The sequence below is a fragment of the Heptranchias perlo genome, chromosome 18, assembly GCF_035084215.1.
Source record: "Heptranchias perlo isolate sHepPer1 chromosome 18, sHepPer1.hap1, whole genome shotgun sequence".
NCBI classification, from domain to species: Eukaryota; Metazoa; Chordata; class Chondrichthyes; order Hexanchiformes; family Hexanchidae; genus Heptranchias; species Heptranchias perlo.
The window spans coordinates 20,938,112-20,952,804 of NC_090342.1; the positions used below are offsets into that span (position 1 = coordinate 20,938,112).

A 14,693-nucleotide genomic window follows, 5' to 3' on the forward strand; every position below is an offset into this window, starting at 1 on the left:
ACATACATGTTTACATTTAAAAAAAGGCAGGAAAAGACAATTTTGTCCATTAGGTCTGTCTCATCCTGGCATGGTGTAACATCTGCACAGCATCACCCCAATTTATGCCCCGCCCCCCAACGCAGCCATGGAATCTCCTGTGAGATGCAAGAGAAAAAAAACCTTATTTCAATTTAGAAAAAAAACTGGGAAATTTCTCTCCGACCTCTGAAACTGAACAGGTAAGATCCAGGAGACCACGGTGACTGGATGACATGCTCCCAATGACCCACCTACCTTCTATATATAGATGTGTTTTCCATTCTCCTCAGGAACTCAGCCAGCTCCCTTATGAATGCATATTTCCTGCAACCACTCACTGCACATGCTAGCAACTTATTCCAGCAGTTGATGACTGTGAAAAGAAGTACCTCCCAGTATCTAACCTAGCTCTATGCTTTTGTAACTTATAGTTTTGTCCCTGGTCCTCTCTAATCTATCTAGCTCAAATAGCCTATCCACTTGGACTAGGTCTAACCTTTCAATTATAAATAGAAAATAGTGCTATAAGCACTTTATAACAGATTGTTGGTTTCTGGGTTCACTTCAAGAAAATGAAGATTAAGGAGGCCAAAAGAGATGCACAGAGATCCTGAGGGTCAGCGGCATGAAGGCTGAGTAGGACAACAGTGGTGGGAGGCCTGGCCCAAGACTTGAGTGGGTTGTTAGCAGTTGGTGGGTGACCAGAGGTCAAAACGGATGCATGGAGGGCCTAAGGGAAGGCTGGTTGCTATTCTAGGTGCAAAGACCAAGTGAGGCATTAGCTGCAGAACGATGTACAAAACAAGGCAGTATGTACAGAACAGGCACGCAGCCTACAAAAAACTTAAATTTAAACAGAACAGCACCGAAAACATTTTAATTTTAAGATACTTCTGGAAAAATACACAAAAAATTGGATGAAAAAACAAAATGATGGGCAGACCTGGGTAACATACTACAGCACCACTTAGTTGGTGGTAGGTGACTTGCAACTACAGCGTGACAGGCAGATAGGATTTTCCGCATGATAAAATATTGACATAGCAAATAAATTTATATGGAAAGACATGCCACATACAAACCTTTAATACGTTATTATTAGGGTGTTTATGCCATGTAGGGGATAACAACAAGGTTATTGATTTCCAATGACTGAATACATCAAATTCCATTTTTATTAAATAGTATTCTGGGATTTTTACTGGCAGTTTAGTGATAGAATTCTATAATTCTATCCAAAATTCAATGAAAACTATGAATAAGGGATCTTTATTTTACATATATTCCTTTATCTATGCATTTAATGTTTATCCCTTACCATTTTTAAAAGCTGAGAATACACAGCAAGATATACGAATTCAAGTTGGATATCTGGGCCAAGATTTTCCAAGGTTTTAGGCTCACTAGGGTATTATTGCCAGGGGGGCTATTGGGGCCAGGCATACAGTACTGCTAGGTGGCATAATTGGGACCACCAAATTTGGGAATGGCAGTTTCCTTACAACAGCCAGTCACAAAACAGCATTCTTGGGAAAAGGCCAGTTCTTCAATTCTAAAGCTTTTCCAGTTGGACGTGCTGGCACTCGGCCCCAGTGGCTAGCCAATGCCATTATTTCTCCACCCCACCTAGCAGGCACTTCAGCTGCATCAATAGAGACGGCATCCACCTACGTTTTGCAACTATCATGACCCTGGGACCCATGGGGTCAGCGGGTGGAAGTCTTGCCCCGCCATTGTTATGGTCATCTTGCAGGCCCTGAGGAAGTTTGGGGCCAATATTTAGCAGTACTGGGTAAGAGGACTGGGGTTTGGCAGCACTTGGAGGCAGTACTGTATTTTGGTAGCAATGGGGGTGGTTCTCAACTTTGGTAGCACTAGGGATGTTTCTCAGCTTTAATAACACTCGGTTGTAGGCCCAGGGGTTTGACAGTACTGCATTCAAGCTGCTGGAATTTGGTAGCATGGAGAATCCTTTTATGTGACATTAATGTGGAGGGGTAATTTGGTGTTTGGCAGAATTATAGAATGTGAACCTGAGGTTTGGCTCACTGGTGTATTCCTGTGCCTGGTGGCAGTGAGGGGACGGACAGGACTTTGGTTGCACTGGAGTGGTGGGGGGGGGGGATCCCATATATGGCATTATTGGTTTGTGACTTTCTAAGGGATCTCTGTAGACAATTAATTTGATTCCTAGGTGTGTATCTCGATCTCTGTCTTACAGCTGTAACAAAATGTAAACATTCTGACCACTATCAAAAAACAAAACTGGTAATTACAGCTTTCAAAATTCAACTTATTTGCTTTTAGTTGGAAAAAAACTCAAAGTAAGATGAGAAAAATACACTCCGTGTTTTCTTGTGTTTAGCAGCTGTTAGGAAAAGTGAACATTCTAATTACTATCAATAAAACCCAGGTAATAATCAGAGGCTTTCTACTTGGTTTCAAAATTCAACTGATTCACAAAACAACTCCTCAAATTCAGATGAGGATAGACACCTGCCTTTGATCCCAGAATAAGTACTGGGAATGGCCTCCAGCGACCTCAAGCAGTGATCCCACCAGCGTATGTGGGGTTAGGGGGAAATCACCTCATCATGAAGCTAATGGCTGCAACTTGGACAACCACTTGAGGGGGTGGGGGTGCACTTAGAATTGGGGCAGGAAATAAGTCTTCAGGAATCCAGGCCACAACCCAGGCCTGGACACCAACTGTGCACCACTTCCTGCTTTTACACAGCATACTAGACCACTAGCAGACTCCCAGGCTATGAACAAGGAAACACCTGGTCTGGTTGTTCCCTGCCCCGGCCACACCACCTCTGATGTGGAGGGACTGTGTATGGGGTGGCCGGAGGCTCAAACAAGGCCCAGTGAATCTAAGTTGTGGCCTACTTTGTGGCCCTTCAGCCGCACTCATTTTCAACCCCTCTTGGTATCTAGCTCTCCCCTCTCTCAGTGTCTCACAGATGTCACAATTAAAATGTTGACATTTGCCAGCTGTCAATATAACAGGTGACAATCAGGTAATAATTAGAAGCTGTCTGCTTCAAAATGAACTGAAATTAGGATGAGGAGAGATATTTTCTCTCTCGGATTAATACATTTCCTGACGTGTATGGAGCACAAAACAAAACCTAGAATGGGTATGTAATCAGTACTCTAGAATCATAGAATCATTACAGCACAGGAGGCGGTCGTTCAGCCCGTCGAGCCCTTGCCGGCTTTCTGCAAGAGCAATCCAGCTAGTCCAACTCCCCCACCTTTACCCAGTAGCCCTGCAAATTTTTTCCCTTCAAGCGCTTATCCAATTCCCTCTGTCTTCGCTCTCAGTCATTCACATGCATGCAGATACATAACCTTATAGTGACCATAATATATGCACTACCTAACTGCTGCTGTTTCTAGGCAAGGTAAGTATGGTATGGTACATAACTAAATATCGTTACTCCACATTATACCCTCTATAAGTTAATTCTCTTGACGATAAACTATTTGTTTCAACATTTCCAGGATTTTTCATTAACTTTATGGTCACAAATAAGGAAAATTACATCACAACTGATTTGTCCAAATGTACAGGAATAGGTGCCAAATTCAGTGTAGCAACACACTGCATGCACAAATTACATGCATCAGGTCATGTGTTGTGTCAAGTGAAGCTCCAATTAAGATATCAAGCTGAATTACAAGCACATAATAGGTAACAAAGGCAATAATTGTTAAATTGCAGTACTGGCAATGTGTCATTATTCAATCATTTCAAAATGCCACCCTACCACGAATCTAAGAACAGATTATACTTTTAGAAAAAAACAAATCCATAAAGAAGTAGAAAAGTAACCAGGAAAAATGGTGATCTAAAGATTTTCAGAATCTACCTCTCTGCAAACCAACTGTTCAAACCAAGGTTAGTTCCCTGATGGCTCAGTTAGAAAGTGCTGAGTTTGCTGATCTAAGCTGGGATGGCAGGAGATATGCTACAATTGGTCTTACCATTCTTAGACTAGGGAAAGAGAAAGACAATCCAGCCAGGGCTCCTACTCTTGATGTGTTTCCAGTTGGAAAATCTGCAAGTATGGCTGCAAAGTGAAGACAGGATCGCATTCAGCTGCAATGTCCTTCACAGTTGAATAGCCTGCTGACATTCACTGTCTTAAGCTTACACGTGAATAATGGCCACTTAAGCAACGTACTTGATGATAGTTAGCACCCTAGAAAGAGTCAGAACCTCCAGAAGAGGAGCAAGAAAATTCAAGGGGGTAAAAAAATGGACAATTAAGACGTGTTTTCTTGTTCAGGAGTCCTACTTGCCTCAGGCTCCCCAATGGCTCAGCAACTTTATCCAGTGAGTAGCTGTGCTATACAAACTAATAATATCCCATTTTGAAATCCCAGTCTGTGTTGAGTTATTTGATCCCAACCAGGGCAGAAGTAGGACTCCTACAATTGGCCTAAGCCCCCACAGCCAATTTTCTCCTATCCCCTTTGCTTTTGAAGACATTCACTCATTGCTGGGATATAGTTCCATTCGCTCTGACCATCTTCCATTATCTTCCCTGAGCAGCCATTCATCTGTGGGACTTGACTGATTGTCAGTAGGTTATTTGAGTGTGGTGAGCATCACAGCTGAGTCCTATCCTACCCTTACCAGACACCCCACATGAAAATCCTAGCAGGGTTTCAAAATAGTATTTGGAATAGTATTTGGAAGCTGAAATCTTCATTGATTTTTCTCCCTGGACCTGGGAGAATGAGCAATGTTTAACGTATAACTTGGATCCAAAAATATCAATTACAAATGCACAGACTCCCAGTACTACTTGGGTTGTATTTCTTCCCATCCTTCTTTCTGCAATTTTTCTTAAAAATTGCAGGGTAGGATCTCTGCCCTTGTATGCTAAAGTCTTGCAACATGACACAAGGACAGCACTATCTCTATGGGAAAGACATAGCAGCAATGCTATTTCTGGCTCCCGAGTTCTCATGACCTGATGCTATTGCTGGCTCCCAAGTTCTCATGATGTGATGCAAAAGGCTTGTTCGCATCTGAGGTATGTGCAAGTGAAGAGAAGGCGAGATCATAAAGGCTGAGATTGAAAAAGGCAAACATTAAGAAAATGCATCAACATTCAAACAATTATACTTAATTTTGAAAAAAGAGCTACACAAGGAAAGTAGTCGCAAGAAAAAGAGAAATCAAACATCTGGGTTTATAACCTTTAGTGTCACGTGTGTTAAAATTATGTTTCCTAATAGAAACCTACATCTTTAACCAGTGAGTTACAGATATTCAAGTCCACTTCAGTACTAGCTCACCAATAAATCTAAAATCAGCAGTACTGCAGTAAAGGCAATCTCGTGGAACATGACAACACAGGACAGGTAATAGAGAATGGCGTGGTCAATTGTGTCAAATGCCATGGAAGACAAGGATGAAAAGGAGAGATAACACAAAGTACTCAGTTATAGAGGATGGCATTCATGACTTTGGTCTTGGTAATCTCAACGTTGTAAGTAGGAAAGAAGGAATTTAAATAGGGAATTTTGGGAGATTTAGACACAGAGCTGGGAGGAACAACAAATTCAAAAATCTTAAAGAGAGGAAAGTGAGGTTAGAGATAGGGGCAGGAGTTGGAAATGACAGAAAGATTAAGGATGAGCTTGAAGATGGCAGTTTTTAAAGGGAGAGTGACAGTGCCCGAGCAGAGTGAACCATTAACAATGGCCTCATGGCAGCCAAAGGTGGCAGGGCATAATGTGGCCCTGCTACAAATGCTATATCATCACCTTAGAAGCATGAATATGAATTGGCTGCTGTGAAGGCATGGTACAACATGACAGAACATTCATTCACTCATCAGTTAGGTGAGTGTGAGGGGGGGGGGATGCACAAGAAGCCAGAGTTGGAGAAATGCAGAGTTCTCAAAGGGTTGTAGAAGGTTACAGAGATATGGAGGAGGGAGGCCATGAAGGGCTTTGAACATGAGAATGAAAATTTTAAAACTGAGACGTCGGGGGACTGGGAGCCAATGTAGGTCAGTGAGTACGGGAGTGATGGTTGATCAGGACTTGCAGAGGGATGGGATAATACGGGCAGCAGAGTTTTAGATGAGGTGAAGTTTATGGAGGCTGGCCAAGAGAGCACTGGAATACTTAAGTCTGGAGGTGACAAAGGCATGGATGAGAGTTTCGGCAGCAGAAGGGCTGAGGCATGGGTGAAGATGGGTAATGTTTCAGAGGTGAAAGTAGGCAGTCTTTGTGATGGAGACGACATGGGTTCAGAAGCTCAGGTCAGGTCAAATAGGGTGCCAATGTTGTGAACAGTCTGGTTCAGCCTGATGCTCCCGGTAAGGGGGATGGAATTGGTGGTGCGCATATAGACTAGGTGACGATGGACAATAGACAGTGGCTCTAGTCTTAATTTAAGCATTAATATTGTTATATTCTGTATTAGGATTTAGAGAATCACCAAAATGAACATTTTCTGAATCTTAACACAGACTATTGCATAAAAAAAGGATTTGATCATATAATGCTTGTAAAATTATGCAACACAAAAACGGAAAATGTTCTAAGTCTTGAACACAGCATATACCTCAAAAAGTTAACTTGATTATGTAAATCTCAAAATATACAAAAGTTGAAAATAGCTATCTGATTATTTTGTTTGATATTGTAAATCTCAATATAAATATACAGAAGTGAAAAATGACATCCTGCCCATTTTATAAATAACAAAAATCAAAATTGAAACATTTAATTTTATAAATCTCAAACATATGTACTAAAATATGAGTACATTACTGTACTTACTACCATACAAGTATATTTAGTGTTATATTAAAAATTTGTTGCTCTGTCAATATAAAACTTCTTTTTCTGGCTCTTAAATTTTGAAAGGTTAGCCACACCGGTACTATTCAAGCCAGATTGAAACTGGCGAAGGTTTAAAAAAAAATTAAGTTAGATGTAACTGACCAAAGATAGAAGGATTATACAAATCAAGTTAGACTTTAGAAATCTGAAATAGGCTGTCAAAAAAAAAAATCTATATACAGCTGTAGTTATTAGTTATAGCAAAGCACAAGAGCTCCCATAATGATCTCACAACATGTTTCATCTCAAACCTCAAACAGCACCTGTAATATGCTAGTGGCACATTAGTATTTCTCACATTATGTCCTTGTGGTCTTCCTGAGAAGTGTTGTTAATTTGTGCCACGTAACTCAGACCAATTATTTTTGTTCCACATCTCTATTCACTTGAAACTGCATCAAGGTTGCCTGAGCTCATTTCACTTAATCTGTAAGAGTTCTTTATCATCCCAACATTATTTTTAGAAACAGAAAGATGTTCATTCACCTGCAAGGCTGAATCCAAGTCAATATTGCAGAAAGGAAAGGACAATGTTCAGACACGTTAAACCACCATTTGACAGCTCACATTTAAGACGGGAAAAAAAAATCACATAAATTTAATTTTAATTTCATAACAGTAGCTATGAATTTAGGAGTGGATCACAAATCAGAGAGTTTAAAATGTACTCTGAACAATACTGTATTGGTTCATACTAAAAGGCAGTAACTTATCCGTGCTTCTAATTATAATTCCCAACCCCCCCCCCCTCCTCTCAAAGGGCACTAACTCTTGCTGATGTATGGTTCAACATGTGCCAGGCACTTTCCTGTATCTCATCGAAATGGCCGTTCTACATATGTAAGTCTAAACAATTTTACAACACCAAGTTATAGTCCAACGATTTTATTTTTAATCCCACAAGCTTTCGGGGGCTTTCCCCTTCCTCAGGCGGTGTGGAAGGGGAAAGCCCCTGAAAGCTTGTGGGATTAAAAATAAAATCGTTGGACTATAACTTGGTGTTGTAAAATTGTTTACAATTGTTAACCCCAGTCCATCACCGGCATCTCCACATTATGTAAGTCTAGGTAGTGAATGTTAGCATTTTCTGTTTTTATTTCAGATTCCCAGCATCTGCAGTATTTTGCTTTTCTTTTAGTGAAAGTCAGCAACCTATTTGACAGTTGAGGGCACCACAACTGTCCAAGTACATGCACTTTCCAGGATGGGTCACAAGATAGTAACCAAGAGCAGAAACTCTGGTTGATTTTTTCTCCCCTTCCCTAGCTGAGGGATGCTGAAGCTAATAGCAGCCAACCCCAGCTGTTGTCCCTGCTGAGATTAGTTAAGTCAGCACAGACCAGGATCAAACTTGGGACTGTATGGTTCAGTATAACACCAGACAGTGCCTTTAACCACTAAGCAATGTGGAGAGTACAAACCCCATCTCTTCCTTTTAAAGTGGATATGTCAAGGCATCATTCTGCAGGAGACAAAGAGTAAAAAACACCCCCTTTTTTAATTACCTATTGGAAATAACAGGTTACACAGCTTTTTATAACAGGTTACTATTATCTGTTTCAGGCTATTGCAACCGATATGAATCCAATATAATTACCCAGCACTAACCTGAAGTGTTGCAGGATGAACAGGCCAATGTATCAATGAGGGTTAAAACAATAACATCTGCCCTAAATTAAACATTTCACATTCTACATTGCTAGGTGTGTAGAACATAATGACTAGTGGGATGACAGTATCCTGTAACACTCTACAGACTAACAAAGAGAAAATTAATATCGATAATTCATGTGCAAAGTTAAGAATTTCTTTACTGCTTCAGCCAGTGGGGATTTCGTCACAGGCAGCAAACTCCTGCAACAGAATCACATGATTGGATCGGGCATCAATCTGGAGATTCATTTAACAAAAGGATTGTGAGGAATATCCTAGCTGGTTCTCCTACAGTAAATATTCAACAGATGTTTCTTAGAAGTTTTGAAATGAATGATGAATGTTAATGAACAGTACACAGCAGAACATGAAAACATAAAACCTGAAATTAACAAATTAAATGAAGTATCAAATTACTTCAACTATTACTAAATTCAATACTGGTAGAAAATGTACTCCAGCAGGGCATCAACCTTGACAACGTCGATAGCTAAAACTTATAGAAGTTTTAGTCTCATATATCCATAAATAGATCCCCATATTACTGCTTGTTAAATAACAAAACGATATTAAATTATGTAATTCAATGAGGTCCAGCATTCCATAGCTGCCATTAAAATACAAACTGTAAATGCTAAGTCGTCACTACATGAGTTTAGTTTAATCGCAACCACTCAAAATTGCACGATGATGTTTTCTTTTGGGAGGTCTCCATCAGTCTAAATAAAATGAAATTTGAGCCGATCCGGGGTGGGGGGAGCCCAAGATCAAATTACAACAAATGTAAAAGAAAATTAAGTTACAAAACTTGGGTAAGACTGTCAACCTGCAGCTTGCTTACGTTTCCTTTGAATTTCGACATGGAACTGAATTAGATGAATTCACCTCCAGCCGGGTTACCGCTGCTGTCAACAAACATCTCGGCTAAACACAGAAGAGAAACTTTCCTACAAAGACTCTCCAAACTTCTGCGAGCAAACAAAAAATGCACTTCTTTGCCGTTTGAAATGATAAGCTGACATCCTCCGGCCCCGACTAACGGTTCGAACCAATGATTTTACCGCAAAGGCCGACATTGTACTCACTCCAACACTGCTCCTATGTCCCCCTCACCTCTTGCGCGTCCCGTCCGCCTCAATCCAGCCCAATGCGCATGCCCGGCCGGACATACCGCAGTGCGCGCGCCCGGCGTTCCGATGGAGTGCGCGCTTGCGCACGTCGCTCTCCGTGAGAGAGTAGAATCTGCACTACTCTCTTTTTTCAGCTGCTACTGCAACCATCATCAGGCAATTCGCATGGTCATGACAGATGACGGCCATTGCAGAGTTTTTTTTTCCGGTTCCATTACTCAATGAGCATGGAGCGAGAAAGGCCTTTCGAGACATTTCTGCCTCTAACTCAGAAGATGAAGGGTTCAAATCCCACTCCCGACAGCCCTGGGTAAGCCGAGAGCCGGCTCTGAATGCAGGATTGACATCAAATGGGTGGGGGGTACTTGCGACCAATGTGAGTGTAACCTCACCCACCCACACACTTTGATTTTTGACACTTGGTGTATTTTCCAACATTTTAAAGCTTACTGTAATTCTGCCTTCCAATACAAAAATATTTTTTCCTGCAAGGATCACAGATACTTTAAATGTGAAAATTAAAATATTTATATGGACTTCAGTACAACCTTACAGGATCCAGCCCTTTCGTTTGGAATCTTAGCCTTGATGCATCGTGTTAATTTGTGAATTGAAACCTGTTACATACACTACAATAATCTCAATTGGCAATGCACTGTGCATTCACAAGATAAAACTGACACTGTCACAGCTGTCGTTGCCTGGATCCCATGGCAGCACTGTGACAGGTGGCGATTATCTGGATTGAGGGTATTCTAATTTAACTAGTTTAATAAACAATTATACAGTTACGTAGCTCCAAAAGGGACAGGGGTGGGGATGAGTCAATATCGCTAAAACAAAACCTTATAACTGATTATGATGAAGGGTGATACTGAAACTCTTAACTTTTTTTGGCCCTGAAATTCCATGCGGGTTTTCCTGGTCTCCCTGTAACTTCGGCAAGAACAGCCATTCACGTTGGTTCTCTAGGGGTTCCGGCAGGAGACATGGGGAACCCCCATGGAATTTCACTGCATTCCTCTTTTAGATGCTGATCGACTGTTTGTTTCAAACATTTTCTGTCTTTAAAACCTTAAAGTATGAGGTTAGAATTTATTGATGATGATAATAGGGGATGAATGCTTAATAAGTTTGTATTACAATCCTGTCCATATTTTAATAGAGGCGTTAACCCAGTTAAAGTAAATGACAGGTTTGATTTGTTCTGACAGCTTCATGTCTTGCTATCTAATTGATCTGAATGTTGATAACCTCCAATCGCAGTCTAAAAAGCTGATTTTTTAAATGAAACACTGACAAGCTGACATATGGGTTGAAATGCTGATTTGTCATCTTATAAATTTGACGGTTCACATGCATGCTCATCCAATATCCACAAATCAGATTAACATAACTGGCTCAGTTCCACATCACATTTACCCACTAAAGAATTAAACGCTCGTTTGTTTTAGATATAAAAAAGATCTCCTGTAGTGTTGTTCATGGGTAATTTCAGCACAATTCTGATGTTTAGTTGCTAACTTGGCTTCTGCCTTTATGGCCACTGCTCTAAATAGGCAAATTCAAGTAATTGAAACTACTTCTGAATTGCTGAGGTCAATCAAAGGGTACTTACAATTTTGAATTTTGGGCTTCAGGTCAAGACTGCAAACAAACGCAAGATTTTTAAGTAAGTATAGATTGATATATAATCTAATTTGTGTAAAATAAATGTATGATCTTTGTATTTAATATAATTTATATGGAGTATTTTGTATGTAGATAATTGTAGATTTTATATTTATGTGAATCACTTTCTGTACTGGGGGTAAGGTTCTGTTTATGTCGGTGTCTAACATTGGTTATGTCATGTGGCAGGAAGCTGGGGCATGGGGCAGATTTCATGATCTGGCACCTTCATCGCTAAGCTTCATGCAACAGGAGTACGAATCAAAATATCAGGTGAAAAGGTTAGTGTGCTTGTTTCATGTCTCCCCCAAAAGGCAGAAAACTAGGTGAACAAACCCTTGTATCTGATATTCCAATCAGCGTTCCCATTGCGTGAAGCTCGGTGCTACATTATAAAATTTGCCCCATAATATTTAAGTGGAATAGGGTTGTGTTGGAATTTGTGTGTGTAAAATTCAAGGTAAGACAAGTAGAGAGGGAATGTTTGGGGAATTTGGATTGAGTGGTGGGACGGCATAAAACATTAGGGGAAGATGCAGGAAAGAATGTGGATGCAGAGATTGGTGATGGTGAAGACATTGGTGGAAGCACAGGGGAACTGGGCAGAAAATCACTGTGCCTTCTTTGGTCCCATGTGCCCACTCTCCACCAATGTTACCTTACAAACTGCATCTGACTCCTATCTAATTCCATCTGCTCAGTTGTTAATTTTAAATCTGAGATTGATAGATTTTTGTTAACCAAAGATATTAAGGGATATGGGGCTAAGGTGGGTATAGAAGTGACTGCAGAGATAGTAGATGCATTGATATTAATTTTCCAAAATTCCCTAGATTCTGGAAGGGTCCCATCAGATTGGAAAATAGCAAAGGTAACTCCTCTATTCAAGAGAGGGAGACAGAAAGCAGGGAACTACAGGTCAGATAGCTTAACATCTGTCATAGGGAAAATGCTAGAATCTATTATTAAGGAGGTTATATCAGGGCACTTAGAAAATCTCAATGCAATCAGGCAGTCAACACGGCTTTGTGAAAGGAAAATCGTGTTTGACTAATTTATTGGAGTTCTTTGAGGAAGTAACAAGCAACATGGATAAAGGGGATCCTGTGGATGTGATGTACTTGGATTTCCAGAAGGCTTTTGACAAGGTGCCACATCAAAAGCTACCACACAAAATAAGAACTCATGGTGTAGGGGGTAACATATTAGCATGGATAAAGGATTGGTTAACTAACAGGAAACAGAGAGTAGGCATAAATGGGTCATTTTCAGGTTGGCAAGATATAACAAGTGGAGTGCCATAGGGATCAGTGCTTGGGCCTCGACTATTTACAACCTATATCAATGAGTTGGATGAAGGGATTGAATGTATGGTTACTAAATTTGCTGATGACACAAAGGTAGGTAGGAAAGTAAGTTGTGAAGAGGACATAAGGAGTCTGCAAAAGGATACAGATAGCTTAAGTGAATGGGCAAAAATTTGGCAGATGGAGTATAATGTGGGAAAATGTGAACTTGTCCACTTTGGCAGGAGGAACAGAAAAGCAATATATTATTTAAATGGAGAGAGACTGCAGAACTCTGAGGTACAGAGGGATCTGGGTGTCCTAGTACATGAATCACAAAAAGTTAGTATGCAGGTACAGCAAGTGATTAGGAAGGCAAATGGAATGTTGTCATTTATTGCAAGGGGAATGGAATATAAAAGTAGAGATATTTTGCTAGTTGTACAGGGCATTGGACCACATCTAGAATACTGTGTGCAGTTTTGGTCTCCTTATTTAAGAACGGACATAATTGCTTTGGAGGCGGTTCAGAGCAGGTTCGCTCGACTGATTCCTGGGATGAGGGGGTTATCTTAAGAGGAAAGGTTGGACAAGTTGGGCCTGTATACATTGGAGTTTAGAAGAATGAGAGGTGATCTTATTGAAACATATAAGATCCTGAGGGGACTAGAAGGGGTAGATGCTGAGAGGATGTTTCCCCTTGTGGGAGAGACTAGAACTAGGGGCCACAGTTTAAAAATAAGGGGTCTCCCATTTAAGATGGAGATGAGGAGAAATTTTTTCTCCCAGAGGGTCGTGAGTCTGTGGAACTCCCTTCCCCAGAGAGCGGTGGAGGGGGTCATTGAATATTTTTAAGGCTGAGTTAGATAGATTCCTGATTAACAAGGGAGTCAAAGGTTATGGTAGGTAGACGGGAAAGTAGGATTGAGGTTGCAATCAGATCAGCCATGATCTTATCAAATGGCAGAGCAGACTTGGGCCGATTGGCCTACTCCTGCTCTTAATTTGCATATGGAGTTAGGTCACAGATCAGCCATGATGGTGGAACAGGCTCGAGGAGCCTACTCCTGTTCCTATCTTCCTAAAAAGGTATAGAGGTAAGTTAGGAAAAAAAATTATAAACAATGGGGAGGAAATTCTTGGGATTGGGGATCTTCGGGGTGTGCAGACGGGAAAAAACAAACACCAGGAGCAGGACTAATAAAAAAGCAAACTTGTATTTAAAAAAGCAAACACTGGGTGAGGGAGGTTAAAAAAAGACACCACGATGAAGTGGGATTAAAAGAAATAAACACTGGGAGCAGGACTAAAGGAAATACAAAGACCAGGAGTCAGACTAAAAGAAACAGAAACACCAGGAGTGGGACATAATAAAAACAGCAGAGCTCTACTTAAAAAAGCACACTGGGAGAGGGATTAAAAAGCACACAAAGGAAGCTAAAGTTTAAAAAAACAGAACAGGAGTTCAACTGAAAGAAATACAAACACAGGACTAAGAGAACAAAAACACCAAAAGTAGGAAGCAAAAACACAAGAAAAAGCATTTAAAAAAAAAGCAAAACACAGCCAATGAAAATAAGAATAAACTCTGGGACTAAAAGTAATAGAAACTCTTTGGAACAGGATCAATAAAATCCAACACTAGGAACAGTTTAAAAACAAGAACTGGAGCAGGACTAAAAAAAAACAAACCACAGGAGCACATTTAGAAAAACAATCAAAAGCTGTAAGTTTCTGCAGGTACCTGTGACCTTCTGCCTAACAACCCAAGAATACATTTGCCTCATCCCCTCCTCCAAACTCCCTTTTGCCCTGTCCCCACAATCAACACTACCCCATCCCTCCTTCAATCGGAACAAGCATGGGGGAAGATGACAGTGGTGGGACGGGCGAGGAACACACACTGGCAACACACACTGGCAACGGCCACAACAGACCTGAATATTGCAGCAGGGAGGACCAAGACTGGTGTGAGTCAAATGTCAGGAATCAGCCAATCAGAGTTAATGTAAGATAAGCGTGGAAACTCAACTAGGACTGAATCAGTATTGAGAGA

At 40.7% G+C, this 14,693-nt stretch overlaps 1 protein-coding gene across 3 annotated transcripts in view; it reads right to left on the minus strand.

Annotated features, from left to right (window-relative positions):
• Positions 1-9,753, minus strand: part of LOC137334646 (small integral membrane protein 29-like) — an 82,455-nt gene extending 72,702 nt beyond the window's left edge. The window contains exon 1 of one of the 3 annotated variants that reach the window (XM_067999478.1): positions 9,664-9,753. The gene's annotated coding sequence lies outside the window, so the exon portion shown is untranslated. Of the gene's footprint in view, positions 1-9,391; positions 9,567-9,635 lie in introns of those variants that run through there. The other 2 variants (XM_067999477.1, XM_067999479.1) reach the window with 2 other exon arrangements.
• Between the last annotated feature and the right edge of the window lie 4,940 nt (positions 9,754-14,693).